This window comes from Diorhabda carinulata, chromosome 6 (genome assembly GCF_026250575.1).
Source record: "Diorhabda carinulata isolate Delta chromosome 6, icDioCari1.1, whole genome shotgun sequence".
NCBI lineage: Eukaryota > Metazoa > Arthropoda > Insecta > Coleoptera > Chrysomelidae > Diorhabda > Diorhabda carinulata.
In genome coordinates, this window is record NC_079465.1 from 17,938,325 (window position 1) to 17,952,540 (window position 14,216).

General features: G+C 32.2%; 1 protein-coding gene across 7 annotated transcripts in view; it reads right to left on the minus strand.

The window, feature by feature from the left end:
• The window catches only part of LOC130895714 (complexin), a 552,249-nt gene that overhangs the window by 488,885 nt on the left and 49,148 nt on the right, over nt 1-14,216 (minus strand). For all 7 annotated transcript variants that reach the window (XM_057803198.1, XM_057803197.1, XM_057803194.1 and 4 more), the window contains one exon: nt 6,878-6,899. The gene's annotated coding sequence lies outside the window, so the exon portion shown is untranslated. The remainder of the gene's footprint in view (nt 1-6,877; nt 6,900-14,216) is intronic.

Below are 14,216 nucleotides of genomic sequence, written 5' to 3' on the forward strand. Positions count from 1 at the left end.
CATATGAAAATTGTGCTGACGTATTAGGGACTTGATGGAAGACCTCTATTATTTCTACTTTATGACTTCATTATCCAAATAATAGTTTACTACTCAATGTTCTTTGCATTTTAGAAATAGACGGAGACCAAATTGGATAATACTGATTCGTAGTCTGCCTTAGCTATTGAAGCTGTTACTGATGCCAGGAAGGTTTCAAAATTATCAAATTACTTTCATCAACGTCTACATCGAACCCATCTGCATCTTCGGACAATGTTTTACAGCGGCGCACAATGCTGAGAAGCCCATTTGTCTTTCTGGCAGCAAGTCCTAACCTTTCATACATTTGCAGACTGTTTTGGTAAATAGAATAGATGGTTCGAGTTGTTCTTATATCCTGTTCTTGATATCAGATTGTACTAATAGGTAAAAGAAATCTTGAGGCATCTGCTTAAAGTTTTCTAAAGGAGGCGACAGATCTACTGATAACCTCACAAGAAGTGGTTGAAACCTTGTCTAGGATATCATCAACGAAAACAAAATGATGTACAATACAGACGAGGAATTCCCCGTAAAACATTAACAAAGAGGTTTGCAAACTTGGAAGATTTTATTTTCCTAGTAAATATACTCAGTGAGATATTTCAAAAATTTCAGTAATAAAACTATTTGCAAATAAAATCGTGATGCATTAAATCTTATTCATGAAACTATTACAATTTACTGGAAAACGCTTTTTCGGAATACGTGGTATTTACTTTAATAAAATGACTATCACGAACATTGTTAAGCGATAATAATAACGTGGAATAGCGTTGCATTTAATTGTGTACGGTGTAAGTTGAAGTCTCAGCTTTTGCTATTTTAATTAGAGCAGAAGTAAGTCGCATGAAATGAGCTTTTTGTATTCAAGAGAACTTACTAGGATTTTATTAGATGTAAAGCTTACATTCGACATAATTTATTGCAAAAGAAACGAGTTATTTCGAGACAAATATTTGTTTTACGATAAATTTCTCCAATTTTTTAAAATGATGCGATCTTCATTAAAATATTAATGGGAATCGAATACGCCTCTGAAATATTTTAAGGAAAGGTTAAGTTATCAATTTAATATACGTAGTTTTGCGACGCCCTGTTTTCTCAATCTTCATCATTTACATCATTAATTGCCACTATTTTCAGTACAGAATTCTCTCTGGTTAGGTTAGGTTACCTAACCTAACCTAGGTTTATTGGTTAAACTTACATGATTCCGACAGTGGGCCCAAATTATCCTTAGCACAAATAGAAAGATCATTCGGCTCCTAGATCCTGCAGTTTATACAGGGTGTCCCACGACGAGTTAAAACTCTCTGTATATGGCAAAATACTTATAGTAAAATCATGAAAATTTTTACGTTTGGGTTTTCGGATACGATCTTTGTTATTTAAAAATGGAACACCCTGTACATTAATACATGTTTGAGATATACGTAAAGTTTTGTCAAAGAAGTTTCTCGAAAAATGGATACTTCTTGAGTTATTAATTTTTTTGTAAAAAATTTTACCATTGCCGAACCTTATGAATTATTTGTTTACGATGTAACCCTTAGAGATATGAAAGTGGTTTCTATTCGGTTGCTTCTAGCAAAGTCAGAAGTATTTGAATCTATGTTGAAAAACTTCATAAATATTAAATGTTTCTATTTTTTTAAACAGAAGAGATGCATTAAGGGGTGAAAATTAAGGCAAATTCATGTATACTTTCCTATACCTAAGCCTTAACGTTATCCAGATATCAAATATATTCTGTAAATTTTTAGAGGTGCAGGTGTGGTCTAATAAAAAATTAAAAATGCAATAAATAATTTAAAACCTCAAATATCTCGGAAACAACTAAAAGTTGGATGAGGATTAGTAAATAAAATTTATTTGATTTTTTTCACAGACCTTGACAAGATAAAGAAAAATACTTTTTTATTTCTTAGTGCTTGTATCAACGGGTCAAAACAAAATTTAGTTAACACCTGCATCTCTAAAAATTTACAGAAAACATTTAATATCTGTATAACGGTAAGGTTTAGATATAGAAAAATATACATGAATTTGCCTTCTTTTTAACCCCTGAATGCATTAAAATTTTTATGAAGTTAAACTTTGAACACTTTTTATACACACCCTGTATGAAATGAAAAATTTTTTAACATAGATCCAAATACCTCTGACCTTGCTTAAAGTAACCGACCAGAAAAGGTTTTTATACGTTCAAGGTTATCCTCGTAAAAAAATAATTTATAAGGGTCTGCAACGGTAAAATTTTTTACAAAAAAATTAATAACTCAAAAAGTTTGCATTTTCAAAAGTTTTTAGACAAAAATATACTAAAATTTTACGTAGATCTCAAAAATGTATTAATATACAGAGTGTTCTATTTAAAATAACATAGTTACAGTCGACCGCCGGTCCCACTAAATTTTCATAATTTCATTTTGCCATATACAGATAGTTTTAACTCGTTGTGATAGTGTAAAAAAGATAATCGAAATCTGACACCTTTGTGCTTCAATAGTGTTATTTCAAAATTTCACAATGTAAATTCTATTTACGAGTATGTGTATACTTTTGATTTGAAATCTTTGTGTGCTTATATATGTATAACAGCATTTCACGATGGTATAATGGGATTGTCATCGACTCTAATAATAACTGACAGACGGCAGCGATCCTAGTAATTAGATCAGAATATTTCTGAATATCCTATGAACATTCTAGATAATAATAGAAGGGTACTATCGTTCGGATCACTGGAAAATCTGATTATACTCTAAATTTAATCTATTATGCACATAAGTTTATACCAAATATCAATCAAACTATTTAGGATATTTCCATTTTTTCTCAGTTAGAAATAGAAAATTATATAAAATAGATACAGGGTGATTCTATATTCGACCGAGAACACTCTAAAACAGAGAGATCTCAAAATATGATTCATTTTGATATAGGAATTCAAACCATTACAGGGACTAGTTGCTGAAATATAGAGTGTTCAAAATTTTAAATCAAAATCAAAAGTTTGCCATGAATCAGGAAATTTCGTGACCAAAAGGCTCCTCAATAAAGTGATATTTTGACACAAACCCACTTTGAAAAATTTAACCAGTGGCGCGCTATCAGGATCAGTTGTCACTATTATCCCCCTATTTTTTACGCCAATGAAGGAAACTCTTTTTGAAATTTTGTTCAATCTCAAAATTAAGTCCAAAAGTTTTTGAATGGTATTTGTAAAAAATTTAAATGAAACTTGTATGACAACACGTTCTGAGTCAATGTCAAACTTTATTATTTCCCAAAACTTAATAACAATCCTCGTATGATTGTTTGTTGAGTCTTATATTTTTCAGAAATAACACATAATCCTAACCTCTGACCTCCCTGTCGAAATAACCAAAATCGTTTGTACTCAAGTATCCTATGGGATTGAGACCACTCAAAGTTATAGTGACCATTATGCCCAAATGAACCATGTCCACGTATTTAGATGAAAACAAAAAAATTTTGAAATAAATTATTTAATTTATGATCGTTTATTGTTAAATGCGACCACAGCGCTTCTCATAAAACTGTTTTACTTAATATGTTAGTTATAAATCACTAAATTACTCATCTTTGATATACAATTACCAAACCAAAAGCTAGCGAATCTGTTTATTTGAATTCTTAGATTAATTTCAATTCAGAATTACTCAAATTAATTACATACTCTGCTATATCGCTTTTACCGAATATTTAGTAAAACTAGTTTCAGCATGAAACTGTGGCTTGAAAATTATCTGAGTTGCATTTAATTGTGAATATGCGAGTTAACTTCTCTCCGCTTTTAGTACGCTAATTACAAATTTGTTCCACCCAAAACTACTGAATTAAATCTTTTGAAGTAGTTAATACATGATAAATAATCCACGGAATTTATCGAGCATCAAAACTCAAATAAATATTTTCCCGTTATATAACTTGGAAGCTCGAAAAATTATTTTTCACAACGAGGAAACATATGCGACAAGAAAACAAAAGAAATAACATCAAATATAGAAGACATTTTAACTATATTTCTTCAACTGTCTGTAGCTTCAGCCATACAGTTCTTTGTACTTTTTATCCTTACCAATGGAAAGTCCATATTAAAAATTAAAACAGTATGCAGCAAGCCTGGAATTAAATATTATCATTAGAATAGAAGGCACTTTCCAGTAAATATGCCTTCAATTTATCGCGAATTGCGGGAAAAGATGATATCGATTTGATTTCAAATGATAAGTGATTCTGCATTCACATTGTAAAATATTGAGCCTTTAACTAATTCTGAACGTGGAGTAGGCAGGTAAAGGCAGTGCTGCGAACTTTCTAAAATTGGGGAAGCGTACTTACGAATTGGGCAAAGATAAATAAGGAAAAAGGAGTTAGAATTTTCAATCTTTTAAAGAAGTCCCTGCAGTGAGCCCTGTTGTTTATTCTAAGAAAATATCTAAGAGCTCTATTTGTAATTTGAATATTCTCTTAAATTGAGTTGCACCATACGTACCCTAGAAAGAAAGGGCGTAGATGCGAATCAATAAGGGCCTAATAGACTGTTAAGGAGATGGATAAGTTTAGTTCTTTGGTGAAACAGAAGGAACTTAATTTTAGGTAAGAGATAACTTCCACTTCAAAGACTTATCCACAACAATCCTTGAGAATTTTACAAATTCAACAATGCTGGTGTTATTTATGAACAGAAGAAATAAAATAGGGCCTAGTTCTGAGCCTTGGAGCACTCCAAATTCTACTAGCTTGCAAGAAGATACCGTTGGTATCAACCCTTACAAACTGACTTCTTTTGATGAAGTATGACTTAAACCATGCAAGAGGTGTTCCGCTGAAAACTTAGTACTGCAATTTGTTAATTAATATATTAAGATTAACACAATCGGAAGCCATCAAGTGATAGCTGTTTAAGTTAGAGTAGACATTATTTAGGAGTGAAAATATGATAAAAGCCTCTTTTTGACCAATGGTTCTATGATCTCAGATAACCTGGGAAGCAGTGCAATTGAGCTAATTCGATGCTTGTTTTTTATCTCCTCCTTTATGTAGAGGTATATTTATAGCCGTCTGAATGCAATTGGGAAGTGCCATTTTGAAATGAAATGTTAATTAAAGTGGTAAGATGATTTAATGTGAAAATGGGCAGACTCGAAAGCATGAAACAGAAGATTTATTAGGACTGATGATAACCAATGGGGATTTTCGATCTGTTTTCTTAAAAATGATGATTCATTTCGTCTAAAAGCATTTCTTATTCCTGCATTGTAAAATTGTAACATTGCTTCTAGATTTTTTTTAGGAAATAACAATTGATCTTGATTCTTTGAAAGGAATAGAAATCTTTTCTTAAACCATTTTCTAATGACAAGAGAATTGGAGACGCTTTTGGAGAATCAATAATTTATTACTTTATAGAAATTCGGTATATTTATGTCAGAAAAACATTTTCAACAATATTTTAAAGAGGTGGTTGCTCATATGAAATTACTATAACAAAACTTTCTCAGTCCACCCCTTTTCAAAATATCACCCTAAAATAACTGAAATTAAATGTTTTCTATAATTTCAGACAAGCTGGAAACTCTGTACTTTTCTCTAATTTCTAAATGTCTATGGGTATTTTTTCAATATTTATGTTACATTATACGGGGGTGAAATTAGTAACCCTTACTTTATTTCATATCAAACCTTCTTTTCACAATTTCGAAGTTTCATGAAAGAAAATTACTGCTCAAAATCCTTGTTTTATTTGAAAATATTTCTAGTTTTCAGCTTTTTTCCCAAAACCCATAACTACAGAGAAAAACATAATTTACATTTTTTTAATAAATTGTGTAGGAAACGGTAAAGACTTAAAATGTTATACCATTCATAATAAATGCTGGAAATAATCAGCTCTATTTTGAGGAGCTCTTCTTTTGAATACGATTCTTCTAATCGTTGATATCAACTATGGATGTCGTGTAGACTAATGATGTAAGGATTGTAAGGTAACCCAATAAACAGAAATCATAACGATTTAACTCTGGAAATCGAGTAGTCTAATGTTGAGGCCCTTCTCGACCAATCCAAGGGTTGGAATATGCTACATTTAAATGTTGCCTCGCAGTACGAATGAAGTTTACTAGAGGACCATCGTGCATGAATCACATGTTTTATCTGTTATCCCAATCATAGGAATTGTCGACTGTCTATACATACTTATGAAAAGTTGTGATGGATACTCTTGAAAAATGAGCCTCGTTCGTAAACATTACATTATTTGAAAATTGAGAATTATGTCCCATTTCGTGTGTTAAGCATTAACAAAATCTAAATCGCTGAGGAAATTCTCTACGTAGAAGAGCTTCATCCCGTTGGATGTGGTACGGGTGTACATAAATTTGATCTAAAATTGCTCATTCCATTATTACATTTCTAACTATCCGGAAACGAACATTTTGACTAAATTTCTTTTTAACTTTCCAGTTTCGGATAACCGGTTGTGAATACTTGCAAATACGTAATGATGAGGCGTCATTGGTTGCGAATAGTTTTTAACATAAAGACGTCTATCTTGTCGAGGATTATGCCAGATCATACACAAAATGCATGTCGGCCATTTCAGCGTTCCACTCAATTCGATAAAACCAATTAAACCTAAAACTCGATTCTAAAATATAAAGTAAATTCTAGAAAATCTGTGGTAAAACAAGTCCTTATATTCGCTGGAAAGTTTTCTTAATACGTCAGATTCGTTTAGTCGTTAGGCACTTACAAATGTTTATTTTAGAAAAAATAATCCAATGTCTTTCCAAGTTTCTATTCTAATCTGGTCATTTTCCCTTACCTGTATACACTACAAGCAGAGTCTGGAACAAAAAACAATTTAATAGCAACATATAGTCTTATTATAATCAATGTAGTAGATCCAGTACACAAATTTGAAGATGAATATACAGTCTTCATTAAAAAATGTTCCTTAACAACTACAATGGTAATAATTTTCAAAAGAAGTGATGAAATACATCAATTCTTTGTTTCCAACAAGCATAATACATATGTTACGAAAATTTCCATGGCAGAGGAGCTAATTTTATACTCCTTTTAAAAGATCTTTAAAATTTCTTCACTATAATTTATAATTTTTACATCAAATTCATCAATGGATTTTTGAGAATAATTGCTTTTAATTTTGGATTTTAGTAGAAGAAGATGATTTCTTTTTGACAAAGATTTCTCTTGCCATTATTTTCAATTCTCGTGGAATAATCTAAAATCATTTTTCAAGCAATGAAAACGCTTTTCAATTCTTTTTAAGTCATTAAAAGCAGCTAAGAGTATATATAATGTTATGTATATATAATGTTAATAAAACCGAGACAAACCAACGGGCAGTTGCTCAATTTAAGGGAAAAATCATGAAACCGAATTGAGTATTACAAGAACAGAGAACATGGAGACTTACGATTTCAATTTCGATAAACTCTATCAGGAATAAACCAACAATATACCCATTAACACAAAGAAGAGTTTTGATAATACACTTTGCGACATAGTTTAAAGATGACTCGAGAAGATGGTATGGATGTCAATCCCAACAAGACCCACTCAGTCACCTTCACTGGGTAGAAAATATATGAAGGCTATCAATTTGGATAGGCAAGCAATTGAGAAGAAATATCTGGGATTACCCTTGTTTTAGAAGAGTTTACCATCTCTTTTGAAACAAACATGAAAAGGAGTGAAGCATCGAAAGCCTCGATGATGAGCAGAAACTTTATTGGAAAAAATTATGTATTTATATGGCTTTTGAGACGAATTACCAGGTATGAAGCAGCGGTTTGGGATATTAATGCTAATATGAACACCACGAAAATACGAGACAATAAAAAAACACCAGATAATCAAATCATTTACTGGAATAATCTACAAGAGTTGAGGTAATCTGTAATCAAAGAATATCTGTTGAAGGTAACACAATTGAATCATATGTTTATTTTAGAAGATTTTATTTTATTACTTGAAATACATACTGGTTACTTTTAATATGGTAACATTGTGTAATTGGCGATTAGGAATTGTTTATGCAGGGTTATTGATTAGTGTAATGAAGTTAAGTGCCTTTGAGGGTTCATAGCCATCAGTAGTTTTCACATTATAAAATTATTCACATTCTCACAGAGTTTTCCAGAATGATGTGCCATATCAACATTTCATATATGATACAATCTATATTTTATCGCATATTGTTGATATACCTGCACATGACAATCACTTAAATGATGGTGAAATGAATGAATCATTTCCTGAAAGATAGATCGGAAGTAACGGTACAATACAGTGGCCACCAAGGTTACCAGATTTTAATAAAATGGACTCTTTTTTGTACAAAATACCTCCAACAACAAAGAATCAGATGATGAAATAAATTTTTTTCAATTATCTCTTGTAAGCATGCTTAGAAATCTTTGGAGGTCATTTATTGTTATAAGACGTTTAGGTATACTGTATTTAGTACAGGATATTTTTTTATTGTTTCATTATTGTAATTTATTTGTAATATACTCTGAAATTATTTCTTTCTTGAGTACCCACGTTTAAAAACCTAGGGCTGTATTATTTCAGAAAATAATTTTTCTTAGAGAAGTTCAAATCAGTATGAAATGAACTCTCACTTCAGATCCTTTTTTGGAGGTTTAAATTCTAAAAATGTTTATTTCTGAAAAAATTGACTTAAGTCTTACTTTAGCATTCGAGTTTATTGTACTATTAATAACTTTATAACGTTAAATAAAAAGTATATAACAGATCTTAATCATCAATTTTCTTTGAATATAAAAGACAAAACAAGCCAATTATTAACTGAAAGTATTCGCTTTGTCCTCATTTAGTACAACTCTTTGATAAGAAGACCTAAATTGTTACTTTTATTCGAGTGAAATTCTCAACTCACAAGATACTAATTAGTATCTTTTAAATGTAATTATCGTATCTATGATTTCCGCTCTTTACCAACTCGGCGGGTTCGTGTTAAAAGTAACAGAGTATGATAATGAAAATTAAGAGGAAATTAAGTAGTTAAAGATTCTAGAATGAACGGTGAATGGCAGGCATATTTGTAACTAGAAGAAAATTTTGCCAAAAGTAAAGTAGTTTGTAGCAAACACTTGATGATGCAAGGCAATGCAAGACGCAATATTTCTTGATCAAAAGCATGCGCAGATGACGTTCAGCTCATTGTTTCATTTAAGATCTCGGACTTTCAGCTTAATCGCTTTCTAGTTTCAATTCTAATTCTCTCTTGAATTTTTTTGTCTAAAATAATTCTGTAGCTAAATTCATGTTTCCCCTTGTTCTATCTAGCTTTGGCCTGGCTCATCATCACCTGGGTGCTCTTTATTGTCCACCCGAAGCAAGCAACAGATATAATTATCACCAGTGATCCACTGATAACTTTGTTTGGTTTACTCTCCTTAGCTTTGTTATTTTCGTTTTTAAATTGGTCACAAAATATTAAATCAAATTTGAGGCTAGCAAATTGCTTATTTTTACTTATGGAAATTTGATGGTTGGCAACTATGATGCTAGAGACTTGTATAATATCAAGCGACGTGCAATCTTCGCCTATGCAATATTGTGATCTTGCAAGAAATTACATCATTGTCTTGCATCATGTCTAGCGGCCTTTCGCTTTTTGATTTTCATTTTTAAACCGATTCAAAAATATCAAATGAAATTTGAGGCTAGGAATTTATTAAATTTACTCATGGTATTTTTGTTATCATGATGCAGGGATAAGAGACTTGCTTAATATCAAGTGACGACCAATATACATCTATGCAATATTGTGACTTTTGGAGTAACTGCATGAAATATCTTGCACGTTATCTTTCACCATGTCCAGCTGCCTTCAAGCATATACGCATGAGGGTTACAGAAAAGTAATAAATAAAGATAAGAGGGGGAAGTGTGCCAGTGACGGCATTTTGCTTATTATGGTACACTAAACAAATTTTGTTCAGTATAATTATTTGAACATCTTGAACTAAATGTCTCCTAAGTAGGGTATAGGTAGTTTAAGCTCAGTAGAATTTGGAATGTAAAATTGAATATCAGTGTTGATATATCATTAGTAGTGAGTATAGTTGTTGAATTTCATCATTATTCATTAGTTTTCATCATCTCTCTCTATATATATATATATTCTTGCTTTCATGATTATAATTTTCATGTTCGATGCAGATTGAGATTGTGCCATTTCTTTCCTTCAGCCAATGTCAAAATTATCACCATATATGATGACATACCCAATCGTTTCCTATGATGGCATAAGGCGCCATTTTCTCTGCTATTCTTCGATAGTCACAGCAGTCATAATTCATTTGAATATGCAAAAGCTGAAATATCTTGATTGGGAAGATCTGTTAATCGTTAACAGGTAACTGGTACAAGGGATTGCTACTTAAATTTTGATGTAAACTAATAAAAACATATATTCATAATTGGATATTGATTTACTGTTTTTCAAAATACTCTCCATTAAGATCTTTTGCTTGCATTACAACCAATTGTGTAAACATTTTTTCCATTCTGATCAAGGTACCTCCAAAACATGTGATTTGAACGTATCAATAGCTTCTTCGGGACTAAGAGGAAATTATTGGGTACCAAACAAGGACTGTACGGTGGATGATCTATGTTTTTCGATGTTTTGACAGTTCAAAAACGTTTTTGTTTGAACTGATATCTGAGAGCTCGTGTTGTCGTGGTGGACAATGATTCGTCTTCTGCGATTGGTTTCCATGATTTTTTCAAAAATTCGTGGCTGGTATACCATTCAGAATTGACCTTTCTAAGTAGCTCTAATGAAACGGTGGCAACAGGACAGTTATTCCGAAAATACAGGCTACGAAGCTTTAAAAAATACTGAATAAGTCATCGGAAAAAAGACGAAATTTCTGATGATGTAATTTGTTTGAAGGTTGTTCAGGAATTGAATTGCCTAAAGCTATAGCACTGCCCCATCACTAGAAACAAATCAAAAGAAATTGATTAAAATGCATTACATAGACTTGTAAGCAGTTGATCAATTACTGATGACCATAATAGTGGTGATAAGCATTCTCTTTAAGGGCATCCGTCTCCCGTTTTTGCAGTTCCTGCTCCAATCCCTAGATTGATATTGATCCGGGGTTATCATAATCCAAGCCGTTGTTTATACGAATACAGTGCCACTAGCACCGGCTATGCAGTGTTTAAGGGGCGGTCCTGGACCAAAAAAAAGGTTGTCGGTCTATTTCGATGCTAGACTGAATTGAAACATGTTTACATTAATACAGTGCTGATCCAGCGCTGGAATCCAGTGGGGGTAGCGGCAGCAATGTGCAAAAACCCACCTCATACACGAAAACGACTAATGAAAAAACTAAAAATATTAAACAACAACTTTCACCCTTCTTTATCAAGTCTATTAACACGTAATTCTATTTAATACAAGATTGAAATATATCTAAAGATAGAGTAAAACTTAAGTGCATGCAATCTGGAAATCATTAGATTGTTGAAATCGAATTTAACAGTCCATAAAGGACGAGGAAGTTCCTTTTATTCGTTACTCATCTCTTATCAGAAGGGTCGTAATTAAATTGGAAAGCTTCTCCGTTATAATCAAATTTTTGTGAGAGAAAATGGCTGACGTGAAAAAAAAACAGAAACTAAAGTTCGAAATATTTATATCATCGGCAAGCCAAAATGATCAACGTATTCAAAGTATGTAGGCCAATAATCAAATAGTCATGAATTTTTGATCCAGATAGTTGTTTCGTACAGATTCATAGGTAATTACATAGAAATTTCATTCTTGAAATAATTGTCCTTCCTAGTATTAACATTCAAAATTATCGAGAGCACATATGGCACAGAGCCTTGATAAAGATCAAATAAAAGATCGGAACGTTTGCATTTTAGAAAACAGTTTTATTTTGAGTCATCAACCCGCAACACCATTCGAAATTGCATACTAGGAAGTAAAATAATTTAAACAATGATAATTTGCAATTTTCGGTAGAAACTTCTGAAATTTTAAGGTTAGGTCACATCTAATCGACCCCCAGAATAGATCGATCGACACACAGTCGCATACAGTGTACCAAATTTTATATCTTTAAATTAGAGGGTTGCGAAGAAATTATTTTTTCGAAATATTTCGCCCAACCTAACCTTACCCTGTAACTCCTTAGGGATGCAGCTTGCTATAAAGGTGAATTCCTCCTAATCGTCACACTGTAGGCTCCTCTATTCGTTTCTGTTCTGTGTGAGTTCTTATGGTAAACACCCTATATTTATGCTCGAGTTTCAGAATACTTGAAAATATTAGTTTTTCTGCATGAAAAGGGCAAACGTCTGCATGGAATATTCAGACTAATAGTTTCAAGAGGGCTTTATACAGCAGATTTTTCGTCAAAATATGCCAAAATCGCATTTTCTAATACTCTAATAGAGGTTTTTATTTGGCAGCTTCAGTTTTAGCAATTGCTTCTTCATTTGATCAATATTTTTTTGAGATCAGCGAATAGCCAGTAGTCACTGGATACCAGATTTGGATAAATACGATGGATGAAGAAGCAATTCGAAATGTAGATCATTCAATTTAACCATCGTGGCCATCGACTTATGAATCAGTACATTGTCTTAGTGAAACAGTGGTTTTTTCTTCGGCATATGAGGTCGTTGTTTCTTTTATTTTTGTAGTAAAATGATCCAACAACTCTATGTAGTATCCGCCTCTCAATAGTCTCTCCCTTTTTGAGATAGTTTCCATTTCCATTTCATGCACATCCCAAAATACTGAAGCCATAATCTTCCCAGCTGACTTTTATGCCTTTTGACGGTTCGGGCGTGGCTCATCGGCTGCAGTCCACTCAGATGATGATCGTTTTGATTCCGGAGTGAAGTATTGGATCAATATTTCATTCATTGTCACATATCGACGAAAAAAATCTGATTTATTACGTGTAAATATGACCAAACACGTTTCTCGATCATCAACACTTTGTTGTTTTTGATCGACCGAATAAACGCGGCACCCACTTTCAAAAAAGCTTTCTTATGATCAAATGTTTATGCATAATTATAAACTCACTGCCTTCTGATATCTTTAGGGCCTTATTTATCCCACGCAATTTAATTTCACGATTATATATAAACAATTTGTGGACTTTTTGATGTTTTCTGGACGACCAGAACGTTCACCATCATCGGTGTCTGTATAACCACGTTCAAATTGAGCAAACTAATGCTTCTTGGCTCTTTTCGATAAAGCAGAGTCCTGATAACACTTTTGAAGCATTTGCTGAGCTTGTACAGTATTTTTTACAAAGAAGCAATGATAAATTAACACACGAACTTGTTTTAAATTCATTGTTTTGAAAATTACAAAAGTAGCTTCACTTAAATGGCTATCACTTTGTCGTGACTAATCGAAGGTCATGAAATTTGAAAGTAAGTACTTCATATGGATTTGACACTGGTAGCGCCTTCTGTGTGTGAATAACACGACTTATTGAGTTATGTAATATATTGATGTATGCCCTTTTTTGCATTTAATTCCGTATAGCTGTAGATGTGCCGAAACGAAAGAAATTTTGGACATTGATAGGAAAAAATTAATTTAATTCACCAATTGTGATTATTCCCTTACAAAAATTTCTCACTTATACAATTTTTTATTATTATTTTCCATTGATATATAAACTGATCAAAGCTGTCCATAATTTCATGCAAAAAGTATCGAATCAAATATACTTTACATGAATCTTATCGTTATGGTACAAAATCGTTAATACTACTTAATATTACTTACATCGCTTATAGTATAAATAAAAAGTTTAGGACCACGATCATTCTAATGATGGGAGAAAATTTAGATCCTCTCACGAATAGCAATAAATTTCAATTATATTAAATGTAGCAGTTTCAGTCTTATCCCTTCCATTTCATCATTCCATATAACATGATCAAGTTTCTTGTTTAAAGCATCGTTCTCAGTTACTTTGAAGGATAGTCGAGTTTAAATATCAGGGGAGGTATCATACTTTCATAAATGTACAAAGTTATAACTCTAATGCGTACGATAGAAATAAAACTTGACGAGCAGAAAGTTCCTGAATAGTGGCCCTAAGACTTCC